Below are 18,023 nucleotides of genomic sequence, written 5' to 3' on the forward strand. Positions count from 1 at the left end.
ATGACCTCACTTCCTGTCTTCCCCTTTAAAAGCCTGCCCCTTTTCCCTCAGTCTTGTTCTGGACTCAGCTGTATGCACTTCAGTGCTGGTTATCTGATAAAAACGACTTTTTCAGCCGGGATACCATATTATATGGGTGGCTGCTCCAAACCTTTATCTGTTTAGGTCTCGTTTTTGTGACACTTGTTTGATTCAACTTTCCAGTTCTTGTTATGTTCCTTCTTTCACATTATTTATTTCCAATATTTGCTCAACACTATATTTATGTTGTTACATTTATTTGCTGTTTTGACATGTAAGAGATAAATGCCATTTTGGATGCAATCCTCAGCAGAAAGAACACTTAAAATGAATCAGTCTCAATGTTAATCACAAAATGGCCAATAATCCAACATTTTATTGGTAAAATATTAGAAAAGAAAAATATTAAAGACTCGAGGCATAAAAGAATGTTACATGTGTTAACATTTCTTCTGCTAACAGGGATTTGTCTCGATTCTGCCAATAAGTAAGTACTCCTGAATGTCGAGTAGTAGTGTGCAAAAATGTATTATCTGTCCTTTCACTCTCCTTCTCTCGAGTCAAAGTTTTTTCTTCATAAACATGCTATATATTCATTTATCATGCAAAACTATGTTCTAAAGTTAATTACTTTCTAAAAGTTTAAAAAAATATTTTGCCTACACTGGTGCTTTATATTGTTGTCTATGGGACACAGAGAAAAAGCTTAAAAACTTACCAAATATGTCTTGAAGTGAAGACAGGTGTTGAGTATCGATCCGCATCTTGCGATTACACACACATTGTAAAATAGCTTATATATGTCATTTTTTAACAAAATGAAACATCAATATTATGAGATTCAGCCATTTTAAAAGACCACCGGCCATGCGTGTGATAGCTCAGCACCTCATCTTCCTAATAATAATAATTCTTTACATTTATATAGCGCTTTTCTCACTACTCAAAGTGCTCTACACACAGGGAGGACCCGGGAAGCAAACCCACAATCACCTTACTGTAATCCAGCAGCACTACCACTGCGCCACCTGAGTAACAACCTTTCATCCCATCCCAGTGGGTTGGTTTCCTCCCAACAGACCAAATCACAGTAAACTGCTTGTGCCACGTGGCTGGTTTTGTTTTGACTTACTTCTGTATTTATGTGTGAATTCTTATACGCAAATACAAAACGTATCCCAAGCACAATAGAAATAGTACGAGGAATCTATATATATAAAATTCTTTTCGGGTTTGAAACAGAAATTATGTATGACCACAGAACATATTATAATACAGGAACTAATCACTAGGTTTGTGGACACCATTTTTTATATCGTCTTTATGAATTGTTATTATTTGTGTTAGAGTTACTTTACTGATATTGAAAAGAAGCAAACACAAACACGCCGATCTATCCCATAGAAGTGTGCCCCGCGTCGCCCTCTCCCAGCCCTCCTCTCTGGACTCCAGTGCTGAGCCGTTCGTTGCCAGGCACGTTCTGACAGAGAAGTTTTATTTATTCGTTCACGTGACTGTCGAGGAAACTGCCACATTATAACTTTTTTTTTTTAATTGGCAGTACTTGATAGTAGAAGAGATGAGGAAAACAGCTTTGCGTCTTTCTACTTTTTAACTACACCGAGCTGTAAATAATGTGAAGACGACATCACTTTCAGCGGCGAGGGGTCGTGAGAACAAAGTGGACGCTCGGAGGCGCGGAATGTTGGGCTGCTCTGCTGGGTCGAGAGCTTTGCAGTTTCGGGCAGCGTCCTCTCTTTTCGCACTGCTTGTGACACTTCCAAGTGCCCCGTCGGCTCCTGGGAGAGTGGAAATCATTGCTAATGAGTGTGATCAGCGCCATCGAAGCAAAACTCTCTTTGGAAATTGTGCTTCACGAGTACTTACTGTCCCTTAAGGTGAGTTCAGGTCACTAAAACCCCGCAACATTCAAGGTTGCTTTTGTGATAAATTCTTTTAAGACGATGGAGGGTTTACATCTAAGAAGATGTACCAACCTATTCATGTTAAGTTTTGGACTTGGGAATTGTTTGGACCTTCTGCCCGTTAAGCACGGAAGGGCAGCATCCACATTTCTCAGAATAAATTTTCTCTTATATCAAAGGCACGTAGTGCAAGGTTGTCAGGCAGAAATTTGCAGGATCGCATAGAAAATGTAATTTCTATACCAGATTGGTCGTGTAGCGCCTTTCACAAGGGATCTGCTACCGAGAGATGATCCAAATACATTTAAGCAGCTGTTAGTGCTACTTACCTGTTGTGTTATAGTGCCTTTAAAATGTACTTTACCCAAAAGCACTCCAGTACTGCTCAATGTATCTTTACTTCTTATATGTTAATGTTTTACTGTTTAATAATTTATATACATTTTATTTTTTTCCCTTGCACTCAGTGAGCGAAGCCACTGGGTAATAGGCTGGTATGTGATAAAATGATCACTTCTAGATCTCTTTTGTTGTCACAGACATGCAACAAAAATAAAAGCGTTTCTTCCATGTCCCACAACCTCCATTGTAAAACAGCATAGCAGACAAGATGTTTTTTTTTTTTTTAATTTACAGAAAGTGCTAAACTTTAGAACACAATTTTGCCTGACAAATGCATACAGAGTATATCTGTGAAGAAATAACTTTGACTTGAAAAATACCAGACTTATCCTTTAAGAGCCATAGCCTACCTCGATGGTAACTGGCACAAGGATATCAAGCGTAAAAGCAAATGTACACCAAATGAAAAGCAAATGTATTGCCTTTTGCTTAGGCCTGCTCTGGGTGTACTGCAGTTTAATACAAGACCATGCATTAATCGTACCAAAAGTGACCAATCAGTTGCAAAAAATGGGGCATGGGGTGTGGACAGTTGGGGTCAGAAGTGTTCCACTTCCACATTTCTGTGTTCTGGCAGCAAGCACAAATTTTGTCAATGTGGACTGTGGAGTGATCAATGAAATGGTGAGAACTGAAGTATGTTTTAGGTCTCGCTGAAAATGTTTACTCTTATGTTAAACTGTTTAAATAATGTGTTATGCTTGCCTTATATCATATTACTAGCAAAATACCAGCTTGTGCGTGTACTACCTTAAAATTTTTATTAAGAAGAAAATTAAACCTTTTTAAACTGAGGGAAAATATACCAATAATTATTTGTTCAGGATCTCTTTGTATACCAAATTGTGAGTTTGGCCCTCCGGTTGTAATATGGCCAAGCTGTGCGCTGAGCTTACTCTTGATCATGCAACGTACAGTTGGCCATGTGAACAGTAATCTTGTTTCAAATCTCACAGCTTGGATTGCTGCTGTCATAATCAGTTTGAGTTTCATGGTTTGTTTCAATTACGACAGTATTTGTAGGACTTGTGCTGAAGTGACATTCGGCATCCGTCAAGCGTCAAGCGTTGTAAGCATACAAACAGTTTCATCGATAACTTCACATCCAGCTTTTGAGAGTTTAAACATTCATAAACATCAAAGTGTCCACTACTGAAATCGTCACCTGTGAATCTAAGATGTTTAAGAGGCATTGGCGGTTGTCGAAAGGTGTAAAATATTTGGCCATTTCGGTACACTTGAAAGCGACAACTGAACAATTCAGCGGCAGCCATCAACTCACATGCAGATCCATAGGTGAAGGGCTTAAGCATTTCACTCTTCTAGTGCTCCTGTGTAGACTAATTATCTCCTGTACCGCCATCAGTCCACACCTTGAACCTGTCCCAGTCATTCAATACATAAGACACATTGTTCCTCCGGATATCAAGAGTGAGCCTGATATGGCCGTGCAATATGTAACACAGAGAATGGAAAAGGTAGGTGCCATCTCCTGGCATGGAAACCACTCGGTAAGTGACAGTTCTTTGATCGATGGTGATCACCTCAATAGACATGTTAATGGGGGTATGGTTGGAATGATAAAAGAAATGGGTATCTGAACAATGTAAAGTAAGTCTAAAATACCTACACAATAACTATAATCGTAACAAATGAACAATAAAACAGCGGAGAAGCCGTGGATTAAATAAAAAGGCTGTAGTTATCAGCAGGGAGACGTGAATCCCGTGGCGAAGCAAGGAAGGGAATGTAGAGACTGGAGCGACGGACGGCCTTATATAGGCAGGCAGCCAACAGCGTGGAGGCGTTGGGATGGAGGACCAACGGCCTCACACGGTGACCGAGCTGCAGGCAATGGGCGTATATATATGCGTAAGTAGGATTCAGTTAGCGTTGGGAACCCGCGTACCAAATTTCTTGAAGATGGGCCAATAAGTAACAAAGACTGTTGGAAAGTTCAATATGGTGGCCGACAGTGGCATCATACCACTGAAATAAGTACGTACTTCGGTTTTGGTTAGCGCAGGGAAGCCACCTACCAAATTTCGTGAAGATGGGGCCATAAATAAGAAAGTTCAACATGTTGACCGTTATGACCGTTACACGTAGAATTTCAAAATGAAACCTGCTTAACTTTTGTAAGTAAGCTGTAAGGAATGAGCCTGCCAAATTTCAGCCTTCTACCTACACGGGAAGTTGGAGAATTAGTGATGAGTGAGTCAGTGAGGGCTTTGCCTTTTATTAGTATAGATTCCACTCTTCTTCTGATAGTCCTGAATGATAAGTCAAGTTTAACAATAGCCAATACAGGTGTACAGCATACAAATGCTCCACATGATGATCTACATGATCATATCCTGAGGCTTTTCAGGACATTAACTCTTAAATACATTCTAAGGGTGCTACTGTATCAGATGGAAATTCTTCTTCTGCTGCTGCTGCTGCTGCTGCTTCTACTACACCAGCCCTTTCCAGCATTCAGTTGACATGGAAGGGAATGAAATCATCATTTACATCACTAGCTTCCAGTTGTTCAATGACATGGCGGATCCCCTACCTTATTAACTCCCAGTTAAGCATCTTTCGTTTTGGGTGAACTGAACACATTTGTGATTGGTGTGCCTCCCACCTCAACTGTTGATGCTGACTGCTCATTTGATTACTTTATGTATGTTTTTGGCATGATTAATGCATGGTCTTCAATCGAAATGCAATACACTCAGAGCAGCAATATGGTACCTCTGCTTTTTGACAAGCAATCTATAGAGAGAAATTAAAATGCAATACGCTTTTGTACTGCATTTTAAACTAACATGAAAAATGAATGCTGGAGTGAAAAGCAATTGATCATTTAGCTGATACACTTTTAATTTTGACACGATAAAACCATGCCACAACTAAATGCACCATATGCATATGAATTGCATAGCAAAGTAGTTAACACATTGAACTGCATTTAAATTTGGCACAAATAATCTTCCATATAGCAAACACACCATACAGGCCAGGATTCGTTCCCAGCCTGCTGAAACTTTGTGGAACCAGCGCTAACCACCACATCATGTACGGTCTTGTTATTCTCAAACAAAAATTGAAGACCAACAAGTCAAAAAATATACAGTATGTGTGTAAAAATGGCAGTAGTTTCCAAAAAATATTTAAACTCCAAGTATGCTAAACAAGTACCATCCCAGGCCTACTAATACATCACCATTACAAACCTTGTTAGACTTGGCCTTTATATTTCCTTAAAGGCATCTAGATGGTTACAATTGCTTCACCTTTTGATTTTTAATGTGTACATTTTCTGATTTTTTTTTTTCAGTACTTCCAAAAGTTGCATTTCTTAACACAAGACCCTGAACAAAACGAAAAAAAAACAAAACACTCCACTGAAACGTCTGGGCTTCTCCTCTTTGCTTTTAGGCTTTTCCAGCCTGAAAATATTACAGCGTCTTTCACTGCAGAGCAAAAGGCTAAGCAGGACTTTAATAACAACAATACAAAAACCTGACAAATCCAAATGCTAATTGCCTGAACCAACCTTCTTTGAGTATGAAAAGCATACATCACAGAGAAGGACGCAAAAAAAATTCTGGGGAAATTCATTTTATCAAAGTTTTCCAACATCAAAGCATCAATTAAAGTGCAAGTCTTCTAAGGCTGACAATTCTGACATTAGAGCACAGTATGCTAAGGACTTTGAAAATTCCTGTTCACTCAGACCTAAACTATAATAAAAGTGTTTCTCACTAGCAGAAGATCAAAGATAATCATTGTTCCTTTCACACATGGTTTTAAATAGGCAGGTCAAGGGAACATTTGAACAAAAGCTAAAGTCAACAACCCGGGACATTCATCCAGGCAATTTCACAGATCAAAATCTTGTATGATTTCAGTTAATCTGCTGCAACATCACAAGAGTGAATTGAGACAAAAGACTGCCTGCTCAGGTATGCAAAATTTCAATACATCCTCCTGAATGACACAAATTCAAGTGAACTAACTAACCACAAGTGATTTTCCTGATTATAAACTGAAGTGCACCACCAGTCTGAGAGGTCTAACCAATACAAACATTTTTTTTTTTTTAAACTAATAAAGTTACCGAGCTGGAAACATTTTACAAATTTGACAGACAAATGAGGAAGCTACTCTCTTAAGTAAACCATGAAATGCTCATGATACTAAAATGAAAGAATGGAGCGTGCTTACGCAAGTCAAATGGGGGACGCACTGTGCTCACTTGATGTAAACCAATCTTTGTGCAAATTTCGTCAAAAGTAACAAAGGTGACAGTTTATTTTTTGGTTCTTTGATTTCTCCTATTAGGGCTGCTGTTGTACAGATTTCCAGACATACCTGTGTTTATGACTTCAAAATAGTTATGGGAGTCGAGTACGTCAAGTAAAAAATGTATTTATCTATAAAACAAATCTCTCTGAACAAACAAATGCCTCTCAATACTCGTGGGTCCAGTGAAAATCCAACCATATGCATGTGCCAACTTTTGGGAATATGATGTCAGCCCCCTTATCTGGCCGGCTATGTCCCTGGAGGTATATCCAGCACCTGTGGCACATTCTAGGATGCCAACTTAAGTCCATTCCCTGTCCTTTGAAGATTAATGCCGTTTCCAAACAACAGTTGTGAAATCTGTGCAACAGAATATTATTTGACAAATGCAGGACTCCTCTACACATGTATTAGCTTGTGTGGCCAGTCATAGTATAGTAGTCCTATTGCAGAATAATTTTAGAATAAATAACAAGAATGGCTAATTAAGAAAAGATCTCATTTAATTATATAAATGAATTACTGATTGAGTTTTGTAGCAGCACAACATGTACAGTAAAAGTGTACATAGACCGCATTTACATGACCAAATCTCAAACAATGAAACAGAGCAGGTCAACAACTCTGATCTAACGTCTGTGTTGTTCACATTACAAAGTCTATCTTTGTCCTGACTGTTTACATCCATGTGAAAAAGTAAACATGAAATGTTTTTTTTTTTTCTTTTTTTTAACCAATGAGGACATATCAAGATTTGATCTTCATTTAAACCAAGAGTTCCCAAAGTGGTCGATATCAACCCCCTGGGGTCGATTTGAACTTTCTAGGGGTCGATATTTTCAATAAAAAAATTTGAGGGTCAACGACAACAAAAATAGAACCCCTTACTACTGCTATTTGTTTACTTCAAAATATCTAAGATTCCAATAGGTACCTACACTTTTCTGATAAAAATACATTACATACCAAACTTGCGAACGAAAAAGTAAAATGTGTCATTAAAAGAGTCACACGTAAGAATGCATTAAGATACATGTAGCACAAACATGTCTGTGCATTGTCTTATCAAATGTATCAAAGCAAGTGCGGACATGAAAAACCGTTGTATGTCCGCAATGAGACGAGACGCCGGATATTCGATATTAGCAGAATCTATCAGTCTTGTACGGTCATGCTTTCATAAAACACTATAAATTGGTTCGTTTGATGTGACATGTACTTATTTGTGATTTGAATTTTGAATATAATTATTTATTGAGGAGCAGTACTACGAAAAAGAAAATCAGAGGACACAGTTTATTTATTTGAGTTTGAACAAAAATCTTCTGTTTCAAGTAAGTACACACTTTATTGTTTATTTTTTATCACATGGGCTGTTGAAATTGTTTGCCAATAAAAGTTTTTATTTGTTCAGATAATAATATGACTGAACCAAAAAAGAAATGCAGACAGTGTAGCTTGGACTATTTGTAATTATTTTGAATTTACGTATTTATTTCATAAATGTGAAAAATGTAAAAAAAAACTCATTTTTTTTGCTTTAATTTTCGTTAATGCAGGTTTCGATATTAAATGTTGCACAAGATAATTCCATATTCCATAGTCCTTTTATGTTTTTCAATCATTAATTACAAGTGATTAAAATGAAAAGTTTGATATCTAGTTAAATATTTAATATCGAATACTGTACAAATTTATTAATTTGAGTAAGTAAAGTAAAAGACTAGGGGGTCGACGGTTTTAAAGGTTTTTGGTAAAGGGGTCTGCGGCCGAAAAAAGTTTGGGAACTATTGATTTAATTAAACAGTATTTATAGATAAAAGTGATATAATACAAACATCATGCCACATTTACATTTTGTGGTTCACTGTATAATTTAAATAAATATAAATGCAAATATCACATGTGGAAAAAGTAAATGCACCACTCCATTTATCACTACCTCAAATTAGAATCAGGTGGAGATGATAAGAACATCATTAGAGAAGATCTTGTCTGCCTCTATCCTGTTGTTTAAACTTCGGATATTTAGTTTGGCTTGTTCTTTATTCTTGAAGTGTGTTGTCATCATGGTGATGATCCAAAGGGCCTCTCTTTGGCCTTCAGAAAGAAGTACAGAGATGCCTATGAGCCTGCGAAGGAATTTAAAAAGATTGCCAAACAATTGAAAATCAACCACTCCACTGTCCAGAAGAACATCTACAAGTGGAGACCATTTCAAACCACTGCCAGCTTGTCCAGGCCAGACTGTCTCTTAAAACCGCAGAGTTTCATCACTGGACCAACAGGTAGCTATTACCACTGTTGATATTGAAGTGCATAAATCTATCATTATAAAAAGGCTGCACAAATTGCATCAACAGAAGAAATAACACCAGGGCAAGACAAATGACTAGACAAAGACCAGGATTTCAGGAAGAATGTGATCTGGACAGACCAGGCAAAGTTAGATTAATTTGTCCATATTACCAGAAGACATGCTTGGCAAACACCAAAGACCGCATTTGACCAGAAGAACCTGATACCAACTGTAAAGCATAGTGGTGGAACTGTTATTGTTTGTGGCTGCTTCACTGCATCAGGGCCTGGGCTGCTCACCATCACAAAATCCACTATGAATTCTCCATTGCACCAGAGGGTGCTTGACAATAATGTGAGGCCATCTGCCAGTAGATTGAGGTTAACCAAAAGTGGACCTTACACGGATCAGTAAATCCACCAAGGAATGGCTGAAAAGAAAGAAATGGAGGATTCTGGAACGGCCAAGTCAAATCCCATCTCACTGAGATGGTGTGGAGGGATTTGAAATGGGCTGTGCATGCAAGGCACCCCTCAAACACCGCACAGCTAAAAGAATTCTGCATGGAGAAGTGGGAGGCATTCAGAATCTGCTAGACAGTTATAAGAAGTGCCTGCTACTTAAGAGTGGAACACCAGCTAATAGTGTCAAGGGTGGGCTTACTTTTTTTCCCACAGATGAAAATGGTATTATTCTTTATTTTTCACCTTTTCATTTTTACTGCCAGATCAAAATATTTTATCTTTACCTATGAATACTGTTTAAATGAAAATCAAATCTTGATATTTCCATGTAGTACCATGGTCTCACACTATAAGTCATCTCTGTTTGCAGATTTGTACTGTAGAAACTGTCAATGGCCAGATGTGAACCTCCAATGTCTAGATTACAATGGCCTTCAGAAGCAGTTTCTTATCAGCCTGAGTTAAAGACGGCTGCTGGCCTTGGCCTAGCAGATAATGTCTCTGAATACTGCGGGCACAGCACCCCTTGGTGATGTCAGCTGAGCTGTCTACTCAACCCCTAATGTCCTGCTCTGCACCTCATCACAGTCCACATTTGTTAGAAAAGAAAAAAAAAAACATTTCATGGGGTGACCTATTTTATCATTTGACTGTTCATAGAAATTCATCTCATGTGGAATGCATGCACAACATTGTGATAAATGACAGAGATAAGATTTAAATATGGATTCTTGCATGCCCTTTCTCTGTGTGTTTAAGTAGTTTCTAAATATGGCTTCATCATCCCAGTCCATGGTGCACTCGCATGAATACCAGTCCATGACTCACTCCAACTAAATCAAACAGGTTTAGTCATAGGAGCAGATTCTGTGTGCATGACAGCTGACAACCAAAGACTGCTCACTTGGAAGTACAGTACATAGAATGCAGCAATAAGGAGCAAAGAACACGGGTGTTTTGGACCACACAAACAGGAGAGGCTAATCTGAGTGTTGTCTTGTATTTTATGTACCACGACAAAATGGAAAAGAGAAAAAACAAGTCGGCTAATCTTGCCATAGCTCTTTATTCTTTGTACAGCAACGACTCTGTCAGGCAGCAACCCTACTAGCTGTCAGAAAAAAGGGGGCGAACAGGACTATGTTGGAAGGTTGGCATGAAGTCAGTAAATTGACATGCCCGGCAATCATCAGATTATATATATATATATATATATATATATATATATATATATATATATATATATATATATATATATATAAATAAAAATCCTAAACCTAAAAGTGCAACGATTTTGTGTGACTTTTTTATGTCACACTTTAAATCAGGCTTATTTTAAAACCTACATATACAGTGCTCAGCATAAATGAGTACACCCCACTACATTTGTCAGAAAACCTTTAAGTTTCCTTTCAGTATCAACATTTTCTATAAGATACTGCACTACAAAATACTTCCACAAATGTGGGCCACTGATTGCAAACAAGATTTGTTAATTTGCACACACAAAAAAGCCCATGTTGCAACAATGAGTACACCCCAATTATAGTCTTAGGAGAAAAGCCACACTTAAGACTACAAAATTCTAATGAACAGGCATTCAACCACAGGTGAGTCTAATGATTCATTTAAGAGGTGTCCAGCAGACAGGTGACTATAAAATGGCATTACTTAACAAAGAAAAGCCCTTCCCATTTCATGCTGTCAGCAATGGCTCCAGAAATGTCAAAAAATCTGAGAAAGGAAATCATTACTTTACACAGAAAAGGTGAGGGCTACAAGAAGATCAGCAAAGCTTTACATATCAGTCAAAATACTGTAGCAAAAGTGATCCAAAAATTTAAGAAAGATGGAAGTGCAACCATCTTACAGAGATGTCCGGGCCGTCCACGGAAGTTAACATCTCGACAGGAGCGTCTTCTGATGAGAAGGGTTGAAGAAAATTGCCATGCAAGATCACTGCAGTTAGCTAAAGCAGTAGAAAGCCAAACTGGAGTGACCGTTTCCCGTGACACCATACGGTGCACACTACAGAGGAATGGCATGCATGGGTATCGTCCACGAAGGAAGCCACTCCTAAAGCCCATGCACAAAAAAGCACACCTAGAATTTGCTAGGGCCCATGCTGAAAAAGATGGAGACTACTGGGACTCTATACTCTGGAGTGATGAGACAAAGATCACTGTTTTTGGAACTAATGGTTTCAAAACTGTATGGCATCATAAAGGTGAGGATTTCAAAGAAAAATGCATGGTGCCTACAGTGAAACATGGTGGTGGCAGTGTCCTTATGTGGGGCTGCATGAGTGCTGCTGGTGTTGGGGAGCTGCATTTCATTGATGGTATCATGAACTCAACAATGTATTGCTCTATACTGAAGGAGAAGATGCTGCCATCACTCCGTGCACTTTTCCAACACGACAATGATCCAAAACACACATCTAAAGCTACTGCTGCATTTCTGAAGAAGAACAGGGTGAAGGTGATTGAATGGCCAAGTATGTCTCCTGATCTGAACCCAATCGAACACCTGTGGGGAATTCTGAAGCGACAAGTTGAGCATCACTCTCCATCCAGCATCCAGGCTCTAAAAGAGGTTATTCTTGAAGAATTGAAAAAGACAGATGTTGCAATATGTCGCCAACTTGTTCATTCCATGCCTAGAAGACTTGGTGTTGTCCTTACAAATCACGGTGGTCATACAAAATACTAGATGCAGTAGTTTTTGTTGCGGGGTGTATTCATTTTTGCTTCAACCAATTTGAGTAAAACGGAAGATTTTGTGATCTAAGTTATATTATTAACCTTAATTTCATGTTATGGAGTTAAACAAGTGTTCAATAAAACTCAGCCTTGTGAAAAGTTTGGAAATTGTTCTTTTGTTCATTGAGCTACTGATTAAATTTGTACTTTTTAAAGGGGGTGGACTCATTTATGCTGAGCTCTGTATATGTTTGTTATCATTCTTTTCAGAATTTATCGAACTTTAATGTGATTTTGTTAGATTTTCATATTCTTATTCTGTTTTTAAATTATAAACTAAAAAATATCAAGAACTTGCGTCTGGCGAGGCAGGAATTTGTGACAAAAGATTTAACCACACCCGGGGCCGGAAATAATAGACAAAGAGTAGATGACAAAGACAGCTGCTGTACAGGCTTTTAAATGTTTGAAGTGCCCATGAGACGCAGATCACACGGCACGGCAGCAGCAGCAAGCCAGCAGTTGATCATGCAAAGAGGAGGTAAAATAAAAATTTTTGTTTCCCATTGCATCACCGTTTAAGAGGGGGTTTCGGAGGAGCAACCACGTCTGCGTGGGGTGCATTCAGCCCCCCCTCTTCACAACACGAGTGGCAGAGATGTGAAGTACCTGGCATATAGCACAGGCAAGGGGAGTTGGCGAGCATGGGGTAAACCCCTAGTTATACTATATGCACAGAAATGCTTAACACTAGAATTACCAGAGCCTACGAAAAAACTCGTAATTCCGTCCCACCTTAAACTGCTTCTTAAATCCCTTCACACCTCTCCTCCAGCGCCCTTTGTCTTCTAAATGTGCTGATAAAGAGAAGCCGGCTATTCCATCCCCCCACCAATTTAGAACGTGCACGAACTTCTCTCAGCTCATGCCTTGATTGAGTATCTGGGAGTGAAGTGGAGTTTTAGAGCGGAAATAATAGATCGTTGTTTGGAACACACGCATTTCATGTCTGTTCCGTTTCTACAGTAATCTGTGTCAACACATTGTTAAAACAGAAACTTTTTTATATTCTAGTAGTAGATGACAAAATGTAGGCATAAACTATATAATGTATGAAGCCTGAAGTCCAAATAGCAAAGAAACATTTTCACAAGAATAACACAATTGCACTTTTATTCAAACATATAACTGCAGAAACAAAAGCCCTTAACATGCGACATTAACACCAGTTTACTGTAACTGACTCCGTGGCTCAATAGACTCAACCCCCGCTTGGGAATCAAGGGGTCGTGGGTTCGATCCTGCGCCCCTCCATTTTGAGAAGTAAACTCCGTTTGAGAAGTAAACTGCTCTTGTCTTACTGTTTTACAATAAAAGCATACATTTGATTTCAGTCTGTAACAGCCAGTGCAGTTTATGATCCTTGTAAAGGTTAGCTTTTTTTTATTCACTTTTCACTCTCTCAGTCGCGTTCAGAATTAATCCATACAACCCCATCTGACACGGCTGTTTTCACTAAAGGGTTCTGACACACAAGCGCTGGCGAAGCTGCCTTCTTCGTATCTCACCGTCACTTGCTTTTCGTCTTATTGAGTGTTCCTGCCAGTCCCGCATGTTGCTGTATGCTTTTTCTTTTGTACTACAGGACATGCAGAGGAAAGAATGGTAAAGACCAGTAACTTCGGCGCTATATGCAATCATCAGACACTCCCCATCTGCCCGTGTCGTTCAAGCACAGGAACATATATTAGTGTAAAAGTATAACAAAAGTGCACTTTTATTCAAGTGCACTTTTTCCATCGCCTTTTCCTGTAAGAAGCAATGTACACACTTCTCTCTATGCTGTGGTTTCTATTACACACCTGAAAGAAAGAGACAATATATGTGAAAATATAATCGCACTAATGCAATATTATTTGAAAGCGAACAGCGTCAGATCGGGTGTGAATTTATGCAAGAACTGGAAATTCTCTGATGGGACCTTCCCCAGGGAAGAAAGTACAGTGTCAGGTGCTCATTCAGTGTAATAGAAACCATAAGCACAGAGAGGTGTGTACACGGCAACAAGTACACGTGTCGTAAATGTAGGAAGGACGGTCCTTGGGTGTGTGGGAACTGTTAATATTTGAATGTGATGATTTCATATAGCACGGAATGAAAATCTGCACTTCTTAGCATTGCACCATGCAAGGTGTCGTATCAATCGCCTACTGTAACTTGCTTTCTTTTTTCTTCGGTTATACAGGTAGTTTTGAATAAAAGTGCACTTGTTTTGTTTGAGAAATGAAGTGTCTGCGTGCACTTTTCGTGGCATTACACGTGTATTTTTGAGCATGCCAGTTTGAGCAGTATAAAAGTATTGAAAAGTATAACAAAACAACGGGCAGATGGGGAGTGTCTGATGATTGCATATAGCGCCGAACTTACTGCTCTTTACTATTCTCTCCTCTGCGTGCCCTCGAGTACAAAAGAAACAGAATACAGACGCGCTATAGCTCTGCGTTGTACCACGATGCATACTAACGCCCCCACCCAGTTCTGACACACAGGCGCTGGTGAAGCTGCCTTCTTCGTATCTCACCGTCACTTGATTTTCTTTTTATTCAGTTTTATTGAGTGTTCCTGCCAGTCCCGCATGTTGCTGTATGCTGGATAGAGAGAAGTGTGTACACTGCTTCTTACAGGAAAAGGCAATGGAAAAGTGCACTTGAATAAAAGTGCACTTTTGTTATACTTTTACACTAATATATGTTCCTGTGCTTGAACGACACGGGCAGATGGGGAGTGTCTGATGATTGCATATAGCGCCGAAGTTACTGGTCTTTACCATTCTTTCCTCTGCATGTCCTGTAGTACAAAAGAAAAAGCATACAGCAACATGCGGGACTGGCAGGAACACTCAATAAGACGAAAAGCAAGTGACGGTGAGATACTAAGAAGGCAGCTTCGCCAGCGTTGTGTGTCAGAACCGGGGTTTAGTGAAAACAGCCGTGTCAGATGGGGTTGTATGGATTGATTCTGAACGCGACTGAGAGAGTGAAAAGTGAATAAAAAAAAAGCTAACCTTTACAAGGATCATAAACTGCACCGGCTGTTACAGACTGAAATCAAATGTATGCTTTTATTGTAAAACAGTAAGACAAGAGCAGTTTACTTCTCAAAACGGAGGGGCGCAGGATCGAACCCACGACCCCTTGATTCCCAAGCGGGGGTTGAGTCTATTGAGCCACGGAGTCAGTTACAGTAAACTGGTGTTAATGTCGCATGTTAAGGCGGCTTTTTGTTTCTGCAGTTATATGTTTGAATAAAAGTGCAATTGTGTTATTCTTGTGAAAATGTTTCTTTGCTATTTGGACTTCAGGCTTCATACATTATATAGTTTATGCCTACATTTTGTCATCTACTACTAGAATATAAAAAAGTTTCTGTTTTAACAATGTGTTGACACAGATTACTGTAGAAACGGAACAGACATGAAATGCGTGTGTTCCAAACAACGATCTATTATTTCCGCTCTAAAACTCCACTTCACTCCCAGATACTCAATCAAGGCATGAGCTGAGAGAAGTTCGTGCACGTTCTAAATTGGTGGGGGATGGAATAGCCGGCTTCTCTTTATCAGCACATTTAGAAGACAAAGGGCGCTGGAGGAGAGGTGTGAAGGGATTTAAGAAGCAGTTTAAGGTGGGACGGAATTACGAGTTTTTTCGTAGGCTCTGGTAATTCTAGTGTTAAGGGTACTATACTGTCCTATATAACTGTATTTGAGAATCTCAATATGGGATCTAAGCCTGCTTTCTGTGAAAAGTGCTGCATCAGAAATTAATGTGTTATATAATCATAGCTCCCATAATGCCCAATTTAACAGATTAATATTAGGTCATCATAAATATAAATTTATAGGGTAATTATCGTCATGCACATTGAGTACAGTGTAACTTTTACTTGCATAGTAAGTTGAACAGAATGCCTGCAGGCGTTTTTTGTGTTTCTCATAATATCTGCATTATGTCTCTTAAATATGTTGCCTCCATTCAATTATGCTGTCATTTGGTGATATGGCCTTATCACAAATTTAAGTATTAGTAACCACAAGGAGTTCATCCTTGAAAAAGTGAACAATTCTATTACAGTTTAATGAAACACTTACTAATGCTATACATTGATTGATCTTCAAACAAAAATGCAATCCCACTAGTCATGTGTAGCATTTTAAAAATTCAGCCCCACTGGCTGCTGGCACATTGGGAATTCAGGCCATCTGTTCTGTATTCTCCACGAAAGCTCATCAATCCATCTGTTGTGCTGTCCCTTCAAAAGCCTGGTCCAACAGTATTCACGGCTACAGTAAAACAAAAGGTTACCTACTCTATATAAGCAGATATGAAAGGTGACGTTCACACAGCACAGCAGCCAGACTTTAGTCTTTACTACTTCGTAAATACCACACAAATTCAGCCCATGTGATTTATCATTATCACAGAGATCGGTTTATCTGAGGCTTAATACATAAACATAAAAATTAAGCTCATTTGTACAAGGTCACATACACATTCAGAAAACCAGGTGTCAGCAGCTGGAAATATCCATTCTCAGTACTGCAGAAATTCTTTTAAGTCCTTGAAAATTCCACCATCGAAACTAAACCCTACTATGGTGACATGTGTCAAAATTATCAGTTCACAAATTGCTCCAGTTGTTTAAAACATATAATTTTGCCAGTTCTAATAAATTACAGTGAAGTGCCAATTGATTTTCTAATTGTCCCAGATGTGTAAGGCAGTCCAAATATGAATGGTAGCACACACAGGGATAATTGCTGTGCACACATTCTGCTCATCATGAATTCCTATGTTTCTGTAACACTACTCCTAGGTTTTTTATTTATTTATTTTTAAAGTGACAAGGCGTGCAAGAAGACCATTTGCTTATAATCACAATTAGTTGAAGGTTAAACAGACATGGTGGCTCCACTTTGAGTCATCTAGCTTATTTTTTTCCACTGTACATTCACCCCATATATTTTAAGACTACATTCCCATTTCCGGGTTTAATAAAGTTCCACCTGGGAATGGGAATCAAACGTTTATGTAAATACCTAAGATTGATTAGATTTGTAATTATGGAGGTTTTATGTTTCATCTTTTCAAAGGAAACAAAGATTAAATCCTAGATTAAGGACAGCTGTGCCACCATTCTGCATATGCTACATAACACTTTTGTAGAAAATATAAAGTGGAAAATAGCATTTAAATAAGGGTCATACAAAGTATGTACCAGGGTTGGAGCAATAAAGTACTGCAAATATTTCAATGTTAATATAAAATTCATATACTGAGTACAGGGATTATTTTCATGTTTCCTTATGTAATCTATTTATTCTTTTGGTATTTGCATAAAAATGCATTTATTCTATATTCCAATATATGACATTGACACTGATGTTGTGATTTCTACAAAAAATACTATTGGATTCTCACAACGTTCAGCAAAGGAGCTTAATAAGAAGCACACAATTTAGAAACATGGTCACACCATAAACTGCGGTTGTCTCTGTAACTTCAGCTGACAGGACTGCATCAAGTCAAATTTATAATAAATTCTTCACTGCACAAGCTTACGTAATCAAGGAGAATGCAGAGAAGCAAAAAAACCTCGAAGTAGCTCGCCACATTCAGCTGCGGCTTTCGAGCTTTTGTTGCTCCATTTATGACTGGCCAAAGTTCATCTTCATTTAACTACAACAAAGAAAAGAAGGCAGAAGTCCCTTTAAAAAAAAAATAAAGCATTGGGGTTTCCTCCACATGTTTCATCGCCATTAAATTTGATTAGTACTTCACAATTGAATGGTATTCAACACTTTTGATTACGTATGAAAGTTTTAATAACTGATTTTGAAAACAGTTCACATGCA

The 18,023-nt window shown here is 38.5% G+C and overlaps 1 protein-coding gene across 3 annotated transcripts in view; it reads right to left on the reverse strand.

Annotated features, from left to right (window-relative positions):
* LOC120518740 (zinc finger and BTB domain-containing protein 18) overlaps window positions 1–18,023 on the reverse strand; it is a 38,489-nt gene that overhangs the window by 7,215 nt on the left and 13,251 nt on the right. The window contains exon 1 of one of the 3 annotated variants that reach the window (XM_039741685.1): window positions 8,587–8,658. The exons of 1 other annotated variant lie outside the window; for it this stretch is intronic. The gene's annotated coding sequence lies outside the window, so the exon portion shown is untranslated. Of the gene's footprint in view, window positions 1–739; window positions 843–8,586; window positions 8,659–18,023 lie in introns of those variants that run through there. One more of the 3 variants, XM_039741684.1, reaches the window with a different exon arrangement.

This window comes from Polypterus senegalus, chromosome 18 (assembly GCF_016835505.1).
Source record: "Polypterus senegalus isolate Bchr_013 chromosome 18, ASM1683550v1, whole genome shotgun sequence".
NCBI lineage: Eukaryota > Metazoa > Chordata > Cladistia > Polypteriformes > Polypteridae > Polypterus > Polypterus senegalus.